Below are 14,278 nucleotides of genomic sequence, written 5' to 3'. Positions count from 1 at the left end.
ATTATAGAGAAATGTGCTGCCTGGTTTTAAAAGTATTGTACACTCGCTCTTTTCCTGGCTCTCTCTACTTGCAACATCTCTGTGGTGAATTTCTGAACTGAACTGTGGGGGTGGTTTTATTGCTTCCTGACCATAAATGAGAAAGCAAAGTCATTTTTAAAAATCAATTACCTGTAAAATGCAGTGTCAGAAACTAATTTTTTTTTCTTTTTTTTATTTACTAAGGGGAGCTAAAAGAATTTGCTCTAAACATAGTTTCTGTGGAAACACCAGCTGCCTGTCAGAGTCATCGTCAGTCACAGGAACTCTGCAGAATGAAAGCAAAGGTTGCTTGGATTTGGTGTGCTTTGGCAAAGCAGCCAATAGTATAAAATCACTGGTATGCACATCTGATGATGTCCACAAGGTTGTCCCCAGGGAGAAAAATCACTGCCTGCTCCCTAGCTGAGTTCCAGCAGCTGGGCACATACTCGTTGCATATCATTTACATATCTCTACATACATCTCTATAGGTATCTTTGTATATCCTGATGAAAAGGAGGCAGATTCACTCTTCACATGCCAAAAGCCCTCCTCATTTTGGAAACTCAGGTTACAGTCTGCAGGGAAGGACATATTGTAGCAGAATGTGGAAACCAACCTCGAGGGGCCCGGTCAAACTGAAATCACACTACAAAGGTCTGTGTCAAATAAACATCACAGAAATCTCCAGAGACAAAAGAACCTCTTCATTCCCGTTCAGAGAAAAGAGGTAAAAGAAGGAGGAGGATACCAAAAGATGCAAGCCTGTGCTCTTCCAGAAGGAATGTGAGCCAGCATTGCCTCCTGTGACGGTCTGTGGATTATTTACCACAGTCTATCTAGCCCTTAAACAACACAAGAGCCTTGGAGTAGAGACATGATGAATTTTCTCTCTCAAGTAGGCTACTTGAGCTTCACTCTTGTGGTTTTTGAAAAAAAAAAAACACACACCAGGAAAGATCAGTGTAAACCATATCTCAAAATTAAAGATTTATATTTTCTATATATTGCACTTGAAATTCAGGCTGCATATAAACCACAGGTTTTGGAGAGAAATTAGATAGTTATAGTTGGGAAATCACAGAATTTAGTGAACATTGAAGAGCTGTTTCATATTGTTTAATCTCATCTACAAAAGAAAAACTGCATTACACTGACAGAGATTATAATGCTTAGGATTAAAGGGAAAGAAGATGATAGGACTCTTATATTTACTCTTAAGTGAAACTGCAGCCAAGTGCTCTAAGGAAACACTGTGAGTCAACTCAGCATCTGCAAGATCAATATAATTCTTTAAGAGGAAAAAGTTCTCCATTTAACTTATTTTTCTCCCACAGGGGACTGTGTCAGACTGTTGCAGGAAGCAGTAAATTGCAGAGTTTGTGGACTCTGCTCAGGCACAACAAGAAATCATTGTAATTCAGGTTATGAAGTCAAAAATCTAGGAACCCAGTAGAAAGTAGTTTTCGTGTTCTGAATTGCAGATAAGTTATGGCCTCAAACTGTGTCAAATAATCCACACTGCTTGGGATCCAGACCTGCATAGCCTTCAGTACCAAACTGAATATTCAGTCCTTGCAGTCTGTAATGAGCTGAAGAGTAAAAAACGCTTTTCTTGTTTCCATGGAATATTTCAGGACTCCAGGAAAGCTTCCTGATAAGAGACCCCTAATCCTGAGTCATGGCTGAATTCACATTCAGTTGGTGTGGGTATGGCAAAACTGTTAACTCACTCCCAACTTATGCACAGGAAGAAAAGCTGTGGGAGAAAAGCAATATCTGGACAGAGAAAATAACCAAAAAAATGGTGAAATCATCCTGAAGTCACATGCACATCATCATCCTTCCCCAGCAGAGGGACTGGTAACACACTGATGAAGAGGAGTTTGAAGGACAGCACTGAAGGAGAATATGGGATTGCCATTCCCCCTGGATAGCTGAAAGGAGCTTGTTGGGAAAAACAAGATTGTCAATAGGGATTGGCAGACTGGATGGAGGAGTCACAAGGCTGACCAGTAGAGGGGGAAGGAAGGGCCTTCAGACTGAGGTCAAGAAGGACATTGAGGGAAAGGAGAGGTACTCAAAACTATGATCTAGGAGTGCAGTCTCGGCAACCACACTCTGCAGCAGCTGCTCAAGAGAGAACTGTAGCTGTCCTGCACAAGACACAAGGAAAAACCCAGTCAAATATTCCAGCTGGATAAAAACTGCCCTGTCGTTGAGTTAATGTGAAACAGAACCAGCAAAAGGTACAACACAGGCATAGGTCAAGCTGAAGACAGAGCTCAGATTATGGCTGACAGGTTAGACCATAGCAATATGTACTCTGATTAAGAAAGGAAATACTCTTCAGCATGGAATTGAGAGAATGCATCATTTGGATTTGGCCTTTTTTTTTTTTTTATGTTAGCATGGAGTACTTGATAGCTGCTGTGAAAATTTCCTGGCATAAACTTCAGTTGCAAGATGAATGTCTAAGCCTTACTAAATCATTTTCAGAGAAAAATTAGAGATAATGGTCAAATCCCTGAGGAATTAATTGATTTGATAACTTTCTGTATAGTGTCATGATTATAATGTCTGATATCTCAGTGCTACAGGAGGTCAAATGACTGAAAGCAGCTGCTGCCTGCTTCCCCATGAATGTGGAAATCCTCCCTTTGCCATAGACTTAACTTCCCAGTTCTTGCTGTGAAGCTAACTGAGCTGGCCAGAAGACAAGAATTCCTCACGAAAAACACTGAGGTTTTGGCATTTGCCATTCAGATGAAAAAAGAAGGGATTTCAAAATATTTCACCACAGGGAGAAGAATGTCTGTGAATTACTCCAGAGAAGCACTGAAAGCACTTGTCCAATGGTGATTCAAGTCTGCTCTCCTCAATTTCTGTAGCTGACTTTTCAAAGAGGGGAAAACATCCAAATCTTCCCTTTGGATTCAGCTGTTCCTCTGAAAAAAAACTAAAATAGGAGGCTGAATGTTTCCTTCTCTTTTAATGAGAGGTCATTATCTACGCATTCCCGAGATAAACTATGGGAAACATACAGCGGGGTGATTTCCAACTGAATCAGTGAGGATGAAAGATGATGAGAAAAGTTTTTGTATCTAGTGTACAAAGCATAACATCAGCTAAAGGCTGCACAAACTGCCAAGTGACTCAATATCAGACATAGAATAATTTAGGTTGGAAAAGACCTCTCAGACCATCGAGTCCAACTATTAACCCTACACTGCCAAGTCCAGCACTAAGCTGTGTCCCCAAGTGCCACATATTAAGTAGCCACTGAATACAAACATGCCATCTACAGATGCCAGGGGAGCTGAGATAGGAGCAGGACACCCAAATGCCACGTGGTCACCAAGTTAGCAGACAGCACTGTGCTGGCACCTTCTGTAACTTGGTATTTAGCTCATGCTGCTGAGTAGGGGCTGAAACCAATCATTTTCTGGTTAATCTGCCTTGAGTCGCTACAGCTGGTGGTCCAGAAGAAAATGACTCTGAAATTAATCTGCAGCATCTCATAATAAAGGTTTCTGTTATCCAGCAAGGAGTGTCCCAGGGCTAGCCCTGCCCAGTGCTCTGAGAGACTCTCAGGAATGTGCAGGAGGAGGAGAAACTTTCCATCTAAATACCTTATGAATGCTTTCATGCTTTGCATCCTCCTCTTTTCCTTTTCCCAGCCACTCTGTTCTCACTGCAATTGAGACTCTGCAATGAAACTTGCTTAGTTGCCTGAATATTTTTATAGACAGATGTTTTCTTGTTTAATTCCATCTTTGGAAACATCTGCAATAAAAATTAGGTTGCTTTTTTTCACTATACACCTAACTGGCTAATTTCTGGACGCTGTTTAAGTCCAGGACATAGAATAATATATGTGGTTTTATAAGGTTACATAAAAGTTATAAATGCCCTATGTAAGTATTTGACTTGTTCACAGTCAATGAGAACTGTTTGTACACGTAAGGCAAGCAAGATTTATCCTGTAATGGGTAATCCTTTCTTCATTTAATAAATAATCCTTTATTTACTTTTCCTCGGTTCTCAAAGTCAGTCTTCAGAACCTAAAAGAAACAACCCATGACCTCATTACCTTCTCCCCTCATGGTGCTGGAAGCCTAGGGATGACTGAGCTTATGTTAACATGCTTGCAAGAAGTAACCATTCAGCCTTTTTTTCCCTCTCCTTTGTAGCAGCCTTTCCTGTGAAGGCCATTCTGAGAACTGCCATGATGTTCCATAACACAAAAACCTCATGGGGCAGGACTGGAGGGGAAAAAAATTAATTTCAGAACCAAGCATGAATTCTAGGATTAATTGCCAGGACTACCACTTGGTGTTTGTGTTTCACAGAGTCTTTGGTTTAGTGTGACTTAAAGTCTTTCTGATTTCAAAGTTTGAAACCTCCCTGCTGCATGTCAGCACCATTTCCTAATCAGCTCCTTCAGCTTTGAGAAGTCTGCTGTAAAGTGAAAGAAATTCTGCCTGGACTAAAAGATTTCCTATCCAGATGAAAGCCTCTAAAACAAAGCAACAGCACTTTGCAATATGTCATCATAAATATTGACATGATTTATTTCAAAGCGCTTACTAAAATTAGGCTTCTAATCCCATGCTGAAGCATTTAAATCAATGTCAACCTTTTCCAAAATGGCAAGTATTCAACCAGTATCCCCTGAAATATATGGTGGTTCTGGTGACCAGCACTTTTGGATGTCAGGCTATTAATTTATGCAGCTATCTTTCAGCAACCAATTTTGCTTGACCCATATTTCAAAGATGTCTTATAAAAGCTGGAGAGGGAAGAATTTTAAATCCTGGCAACACTACAGCAGTTACTATCAATGAGGCCTTGATTTAGTAATAATGTTGTTGTGAAACAGATCATAAGACACTGTTTTTTAAAATGGGACAAAATAACTCATAAGGTCCCTTTTCTTTTTGGTAAACTATGTACAGTGCTGCCTGTATTCCAGTTCCTGTAGCATGCTTCCTACCATCTGTTTTCCATTTTTCTTTAATTTCCATTCATGCCCTTTGGCCTATTCCCTGTGTTCAGAAGAAAACAGTAATTAAAATTGACATTATCTCTTTTGCCTTTTCCAGACAACATAAATTGAAGACTTTTTTTTTAATGTTAATTTTTTTTACTACAAGATCAATCTTACTGTTATTTTTTGAGGATCTTAAGAGCTGTCAAGTAGTGACCAGCTACAGACTCTTGTTGACCACAGTAATGAAGAAGTTTGATTTTCACTGCATCTGACTTCCATCATTTCATTAACACAGGTTTCAGGGAGTATCCTTCTCCTTGCTAGGCTGCAAAAATTATCTATAAGAATACAGAGGAATATAAGACTTACACTGTATTTACAGCAAGCTCCTCACACTGTCAGTGCCCACATGAGGTGAAATTCAGCATATGCATCATTTTTGTCCCACAAACTCAGAACAACTCTTTGTTTTCCCTCACACCTACAGACAAAATATCATCTCATTGCTCCATATAAATGGTACATTAAAAAAAAAAAAAAAAAGCTGTTGACCTTTTAAACTTTTGTACACTGAAAAGTACAATCATCTTGAGTAATCCTGGAGCTGCTCTTACCAAAATCAAGCCATATTTCATGACAGTGGCATCAGAACCCTAAAATACAGCCTTTCCTTAACACTGGAGTTGTGTTATGACCACAGTCTTGTGTTCTGTGGCTGTCTTTTTGGGAGTCGTATATTTGAAATTTGACTTTTATATATAAATCACCTCTAGGGAAAGGGAAATTGGCCTTTTAAAATAATATACATGAACTCCTAAATTATTTCCTCAGTAAATACTATCTTTCAATAGCTCTAGATAATGCACAGACACAATACACAGCACACGTCATGTTTGCTGTTCACCAAAGTGTTAACTGAAAACATCTGGAAGATGATGCCTTCATACCAGCCTTAATAAAAGATAAATAGAAATTTAGAATTCAGATGTTAGCACTGCGAATACATATTAAAGATTTGCCTCTTAATTCAAGCATTTCTGTGTGCCACAAAATACTTCAGAACCCATAAAGCGCCACAGGAAAAAAAAAAGACATGGTGTCATAACAAGGAAGTACAAAAATTATATTAAAATAATATTAAAGAGAAAATGTTGTGCTATGTAATGCTCCTGTCATTAATGGAGTCATCCTTAGAGAATTATACACACTATATATGCATGAATATGTGTCTTGTTATTGATTTTGTATATTTGCTTTGTATTTTACACACATTACCACAGTATATGGTAATGGATTCGGTGCCTTCCTCAATCTCACTTTCCTTTAGCAAAATAATCTTCAGGTTTTTTTGACATTTATGAAAAAACAAAACAAATACAACCAACAAACCCCACAAAACAGGTTGAACAGATCAAGCTGTAATGCCATTTGCTTAATCCTCTGCACTGATTTCAGACAGCTGGATAGAAAAATTAGTGCATTTTAAAACGCAGAGATTTGCTGTAATTCAGTTCAGCACAGTGTAACTGTTGTTGGCAGGAACAAGAGGCAGCTTGGTTGAAAACATAAGGATAAAAACTAGCCCTGAGTTTGGGACTGGAGTCTTCACATGTCTGATGGAAATACTGACTTCAGTGGAACGGCTACAACACTCAAAGCACCACACACCCGTGAGTTCTCTGCCAAAGATATAATTACCAAAACTAGTGTAATCAAATATTCTAAAAGAAGTATTTTTTAAAATTTAATACAAGCCTATTATGTCCAGTTTCCCAGTATAGAGGTAAGGATATTATTTTGCAGTCTTCTGTGTTACAGGTGGTCCTAAAGTCACTTGATACTCATTATTTGCGATTTCTGAAACATCATGAAAACCTGTCATTACTAATCTTTATTTTTGAAAAAGCTTCATGTGTATTTTGAAAGGGTTTTTTTCTAGTTACTGCATAGTGAACTGTGAAACAAAATTAATCTTCAGTGTAGAGCAAGAGGAGCTTTTCAGACTGCTAAAAAAAAGGGGGATTGCCATTGGCTATTCTTGGATCCATCTCACAAAATCCTTTTCAGAAGCCTAAAGAGAAATATTTAGCTACTGGAACCAAGTTTCTTATTTCCACATTTATCCTGTTGCCCAAAATAATATTCTCTGCATATTTCATCTTTCCTCCTTCTTATTCAAGGTTACAATGGTCAACATTGATATCTCCACTCTGATTAAAGCAGAGCGTGAATTCCCTGCAAACATGAATTAGTGCTACACAGAATGAGGATGTATTTAACTTCTTAGAAATGCAGCTTGTTTCTGCAATATTCATTGCATCCAGATCAATAAATCATTCCAATCCTGTGGGACTCCAACTTCCCAAGGTGCAGAGGTCAAGCTACAGTGGCACTAGCAAATATCAGTTTCACACAGATGTGCAGCTAGAACATCTGTTTGTGTCTTCTTTGCCTATTAAGGTGTTTGTTCTGTTAATTGTAGGCAAAACATAAGTTTTGTGGTTTTGTTTTTGTTCTACATGGGGAACTTTGCATCCTATATTCAACTTAAACAAGCTGCCAGCACAGCTCTTAGTCACCACTGTATTTTTCATAGGGTGTGTCAAACTTGGTAAAATTTTTGGTCCACAGATGCTCCTTACCCTGAAAATACTTTGCTACAAAGAAAAGTGGAGACTTGTCAGCTCCCTGAATCACCTTTTTTTTTTGGTAAGTTTAAATCCACTAAGTTCCTGTTCTGTAGCAATAAAGGGTAAGCTGGTGGGATTTTATACGGGAGTTGATTTCATAAGAGTGAAGCTAAACAGCATAATTTGATCTGTCTGAGCTGCCAGCCTCAAACACCTACATCTGTGCTCAGCTCTGAGCTTGGGTGCAAACTGCTCCCACATTCTCATCAGAACGGTTGTACCCTGTCAGCATTTGCATCACACAAAGTGGAAAGCTCTGTAAATGAAACACTATCCACGGTGGTAGGAGCCTGGCAAGTGCAGCCAAGGCCTCTGAATCTACTCATGCAGCACAAATATTTGCAGCACGGAGGTATTTCGAGGCAGAGGAAGCAACACAAGTGGAACACCAGACCCAGAGTCCAGAGTCTTCTCCAAACTGCTGTTTACTCATGACAGGATCTTGGCATGTTCTTTAAGTTGCCTTTGTCTCCATTCCCCAGTCCATCTCTGCAAAACCAGTTAAGATCCAGAGATGAGAACCAGTTTTTCTAAGTGCTGAGCTCATTATTTTTGTTCCTTTGGGGGCAAAACTCCCTTACTACAGAGGATTAGGATGCCAATTGTCACTTATTAGAGCTAACAACACACAAACTCCACAAATTCATGTGCTTGTGCTACTTCTGTTGTTGACAAATAACCTTAAAGGATGCACAGTCCAGCTCCTTGAATTGAAAAGCAGAACTTGCACGGCTTTCTTGCATTAATGCTGACCTCAGGTGCCCAAGGCAACAACAGATCCTCCTCCCTCTGGTATCACTACCCACTTGGGAAGGTACCAGACTGACAGAATCTTTGTTTGCCAAGAGCAGACCTATAAATTATCTTCTCCTTCACCTGCCCTCTTAAAAGTATAAGTATTATTTTTCAACCAATTATTTCTCAAGCGCATAATCATTAGAAATGTCAGTAAAATAATAACTCGAGGGTGCTTCCTGTTAAATTTCTTAATAACCACATCCTCTGCTAATAAACACCTAGGCCTTTGGCCTCAAGTTTATTTAGCCCAGGATATGGGTATTATTACCTCATTAAGAGGAAACACCCTCAAGATATTATTTAAGTACCTCCAGAAGGAAAAACAAATGAATGAAAAGGATGTATAGGCCAGCTGTTTAAAATTCACTGGGTAAGGCAATTTTATGTGTAAGTCACCAAAAATTAGGTTCACACTGGATGAAGAGATACTTATTTCTAACATGATAGCATGCAGTTACCTGTGTGCTTGCAGGAAGAAGCTCAAGGTATAGGAAAGTTAAGGAAAGGCCCTGATTTAAATTTCCTGGGCATTGAGCATCTAGCAATACAATGATAATTACTGGCTTTGATATATTCATTTCTGCTGTTATGCTGGAAAATATTGGTGACACTTGACTTGACTTTTTCACTTCAGAAGAGGCAACTTTTAAATTAAATTTGACGAAACTGTTCCTATAGCACCATTTCATCAGCTCATTGTACTTAAATCTCAGCATGTGGGAAAATTTTCATAGACTCCACAGCTGGGATATTAAGCATTATCGTATCTTTTTGACTGGAAACCAACAGAAAATAAATCCTTAGCTTTGTTTACAGGAACAATTTATATCTTTAAATAGTGCTGGATCTCTTCATATATTACTAGACAGGCATGGGTTTTTTTTTCAAAAAAGAAGTGTGTATATATATATGTATGTATATATACACGTAATTTCTTTTTAATTTAACAATGAAACAAAAATTATGTTTGGCAATTATATGAACAATTAGTCCAAGTGTTAGGTATGTCCATCATAAACAAATATTATAATTATTTTCAATGCATATCATGGCAATATTCCAGTGGAAGCAGAGACAGGACAGAGGCTCCCACTTTACTTGGCGGAGACCCCCAAAAAGATGGGAGAGACTGGTGACTGTGCCTGCCCAGTTTAAGCAGGGATTAGGGACTGATGACTGTCCTGGCATACAAAAAAAATATCACCAAAGTAGCCATTAAGGAGGAGAACAATGGGGGTTCAGGACAGGGAGAAGAGCTGGCAAACCCTGGAGCTCTGAGCTTTTCCTCACCTTACCCACCAGTGTTTATGGAATTAGGGCTTTAAATTTCACAGGCTATATCCCCATCTTGCTCAGTGTTCTTCTCCAGAGCCACACAGCCAGTTTGGTGACTCCATTATCTGTGCACAGAATATGACCTCAGGCAAAGAGTATTCAGGGAAACCCACTTTAAACCAGAGGTCCTGCAATAATGCAAGTGGTGAGCAGAGTAAAAATGTCATTTTTGAAAAGAGTACAGAAGTGTGGGGTAGACAAGGTCTGTATGCATTGAAACAAAAAATCTTTTTTATAGCACCTGCCTTCATTTCTCCCCTAGCCCCCCAAAAGGAGATTTCTGTAAATAAAACCATTTTGTTTCAATCTATACACATAGCACTGTGGATTATGATTACTGAAGCAATTTACAAAGTCAGGCAATGCAAGAGAAGCCCAAATAATCCTCTTTATTGTCTGGCAACCTTTGATCAGAGGAGGTTGCAGGCTACCTTTGATGCTATTACTCCACAGAAATATCACGTATTTTATATATGCTCACATACCAAGATAAAAACAGTAAACAGGCGTCATCTGGAAAGAAAATCTTGGAAAAGCAGCAAGAAATCATTAAAAGTAGAAGAAGGAAGACCCACCTGAATGCACTGAAACTCTGAACTCAGGAATTCATAAGACTGACCTAAGTGAGCCCAGAGGACAAGCCTGACAACAGAACCATGTGGGTTGGAAGGGACCTTAAAGCCCATCTCATTCCACCCCCTGCCATAGGCAGGGACACCTTCCACTGTCCCAGGCTGCCTCTCTTCCAGGGATGGGACACGCACAACTTCTCTGGGCAACCTGTATCAGTGTCTCACCACCCTCAACATGGAAGAATTTCTTTCTAACATCTAATATAAACCCACTCTTTTTCAGTTTGAAGCCATTCCCCCTTGTCCTGTCACTACATGCCCTTGTCATCATTGACATGCTCAAAATTCACTGTCAGCCACTTTTCTCTCTTTGGAAATTTTTATTGTTTCCTGCCTTTGAGTCAAACAATAAGCGTCTTTCTTAATTTTTTTCCTTTATTTCAATATAAAACTGGCAAAATACAGACAGAGCCACATCTTGGCTCTCCCTCTGTGCCTTTATCATTGCTCACTGGACTCTCAGTCCTCAAACAGTGGAACAAGGCATGAGCAAGCGCAAGAAGTATTAGTGGAATCAAACCCTGAAATTAAGCTTTTAGATAATGAGCTGATGTTTTCTGTCTCAAAAAAAAAACCCTGCAAAACAGAAAGACAACTCCTCCCTTCTGTCTCCCTACATGCCCATTTTGATAATGTGTACAGTAAGCAATTTCAGCTTTTCTTGCAATGTGAGAACTTTGACCTGCCAGCAAAGCAATGGTGATGGACCTCAAGCATGTCCAGGAGCCAGGTGAAGCTGCTGGGTTTCCTACCTGAGCTTCTCCTTGCCTGAGCAGCACCCACCTCTGGCAGCCTCCTGGCCAGCATACCAGAGCCCTGAAGGAATGGCATGTTTGTAAACTAAACAGGAAAGAGGAATAAGCCAGACACTTACATCACCTGACAGATGTCTTTCTCAAGCATGCAAGTTCATTTAAGGATTTTCTATGGCATGTGTTGACTCAAATCAAAAAATAAATGAAAAAGTAAATAAAGGAAGGGGTGGGGGAAGAAAGGAAGGGAGAAAAGAAATAGAGAAAGGGAGAGAACGGGTGTCATGCTCAACATGTTTTGCACCCTGTAAAAAGGAATTAAGTGACTCGGGCTCCCTGCCCCCCTTCTCCCTTTATGTCTGGAAGTGAGTCCCTCTGAAACACTATCGCTACTGGCAGCACAGCAACACATAATAACATGGTAGCGACACATAAAACTGTCAGTCTTCAATGGAAATGGATGGTTAGGCTGAGGGGGTAAACAGACTAAATCAATTTGAACATGCATGTTAAGGACTGTGAAAGGGCAGAGTTTAGTGCTGCTAAGCTGGAAAACATTTGTCTCTGTCTCGTTGTATTTCCCTGCCATTCAGCGGCATCCACCCACAGGCCTCTCGCTCGGCTCCAGTCAGACTCCACGGCTGATTAATGGCAGCTGGAGGTGTCCAGTAATTTCCTCACCTAATAATAAACTACAACCCAAAACAGGGGTTCCCCTCAGGCCCACATTTAACACAGCTCCACTTACTACCAGGAGAAAGCCAATTATGCCACGTCTGCTCTCGTCTTTGAGACAGTGCACATTTAGGTGGCTTTGAGAGGGGACGCGGTTGGCTTGGGGCACATCATCTTTGTCTGTGGCAGGGGAAACAAAACTCAGGGAGAATCTGCATTGCTCTTACACAGGGACCATTAAGGAGGGTAGAAAAAAGTGGGGAGGGAATGTCGTTTTTGCAATGGGAAAATAGTCTCTCCTCCAACAAATCTTAACACCAACGTGACCTTAAAAACAGAGGGACTTTCTTTGTCTTATCCTAATCCCAGGGTCACCAACACACACAATTATGATTTCAGTGGCTGAGGCTTAAGCAATCAGTCTGGCTCACCACTTCCTACCCAAAGGTGCCCAATAAAACATTTTATATGAAGACACATCCTCAACAAGGACTTTTCCAGATTTTGTTAGCAATTAAAGCAAAGCCTTGTTACTGAAAGAGTTGCATGGATTTGTGTACTCAGCATTAAGGCTACAAAGACAGTATTGTCTACATGGGTTATCAGATTAATTACATAGTATCACCCTTACATTAGTAACTTACTGGTTTAATAATAAATCATTTATACAACATGAGGAAAATGGTTTTTTATGTTATTTAGGTGGGTAACCTCTCAACTTTTGTACAGTTACCTGAGTGAATAAGGGATAAAGATTTAGCTGTAAATAATTGATAGTAGTAGTGAAAGCATGAAATACCTTATCAATCCTTTAGCTGACAGCAAATTAATATATAAATATGCATGCAAAACACAAGGATTATCCTTGTGCACCCAGAATACCCCCTTCTAGTCCAGTCCTTCATACTCCAGTACTATGAATACAAAAAATACTGGATTAACATTCATTTTCAACTCTCATTTCAACAAGAAGATGGGAAAGCTGAGTATCCCAGCTTCTTGGTGAATGGACAATTGCAAGCGATGCAGATGCCAATATTTATGCAGTAGTATTTCCTCACTATAGGAATAGGATACACTGGGTGCCAAAAAGGAAGTAAATCGTGTCCCATACTGTTCGACAGGTTCTGCAATCCGTGATGTCTCTCAAATTTTGAAAAGCAAAAAAATGCACATGCCTATGTGCACATGAATGTGCCTTTCCACGGGAACAAATCTAATTAACATGTGGACACTGAGGGAAGACTGACAGACACACACAGACCATCGCTGGCAGCGTCTGGTCACATAGGCAACTGGCACTAGGGATTAAAAGGTAATATAATGATTTCTTCAAAAGTCTTGAGACAGCTTGTGAGGAAACTGATTTTCCAGACATCTGTGCAAATGGATTTTCCATTCTCTTCAAAGGTTTTTTCCTATCCCTCCCCTATCTTCCCTCCCCGAGGCACAGATCATCAGGAAGAAATTTAGAACACTTCTGGACATTGTTTTTATGCCATCCCTTCTACAGAGAGATAATGTCATTTCTGCCACAGATGTCACTACCTATAACTTTGCACTGTACTAGAAACAGAGTTAAGACAAACAGTGAACAAGGCAAACAATGCAGATGTGAAAGAAAGTTGTATTTAATCATGTTAAAGTCATTCCACTGGAGGTGGTGGTACTAACCAGTATATTATAAGCAAGGCCAACTTCAAGAAAAGCTTTTAAAAGTGGGAGAGGAGAAATTATGCTTACATTTGTCTTTGGAAAAAGCAACCACGACTCACATCATGCAGTTAAGCAGCCTCCTAATGCAAATTGCACTAGCCCCATTTTAAGTTCCAGAAGGACTCACATCTAATTAGTAAATGAGCTGTATAATTAGCATCAGCCATATGATAACTCAGCCTAATGAATGCTCTAACATTGCCAACAATATGCAATTGTGGTGACTTGTTATGAGCACTTACAATATTATGTTTTATGTTAAAGAACAGTAAATATTGTTCTCTATATATACATTATAGTTTCATGTTTCATGTCACCTTTACAATGGTGACATATTGTCTCAGCTCTGCTCTCAGGACTCTCAGACTAGTTTCCCACCCGAGTTTCACCAGGGACCTTTGCACATAGATCACATTCTGTTCATTTCATTGGAAAATTTTGTATGGAAATGTGGAATTTCTTCCTTCTAACAATTATTAGAAATCATTACCACAGACTTGCATTTTTTTTTCGGAATGCACTATCTTAAGAAATGGCAGGCTTGTGGTGTGTTTGGGGGTCAATGGTAGTCAGACAAAAAGACAAAAAAGTGATAGAGAAAATGAGTTTTGTAAAGAGTTTCTGTCCATTCAACAGTTATGTGAGGCAATAAAGCACAAATAAGGC

The 14,278-nt window shown here is 39.5% G+C and overlaps 1 long non-coding RNA gene across 1 annotated transcript in view; it reads right to left on the bottom strand.

Annotated features, from left to right (window-relative positions):
* Positions 1-239: 239 nt before the first annotated feature.
* LOC135298644 (uncharacterized) overlaps positions 240-14,278 on the bottom strand; it is a 77,419-nt gene continuing 63,380 nt past the window's right edge. The window contains exon 2 of the long non-coding RNA XR_010360680.1: positions 240-2,980. This is a non-coding gene — a long non-coding RNA (uncharacterized LOC135298644). The remainder of the gene's footprint in view (positions 2,981-14,278) is intronic.

The sequence above is a fragment of the Passer domesticus genome, chromosome 4 (assembly GCF_036417665.1).
Source record: "Passer domesticus isolate bPasDom1 chromosome 4, bPasDom1.hap1, whole genome shotgun sequence".
NCBI classification, from domain to species: domain Eukaryota; kingdom Metazoa; phylum Chordata; class Aves; order Passeriformes; family Passeridae; genus Passer; species Passer domesticus.
The sequence above is the reverse complement of the archived record's forward strand: the minus strand, read 5'-3'. Positions and strand labels throughout refer to the sequence as shown.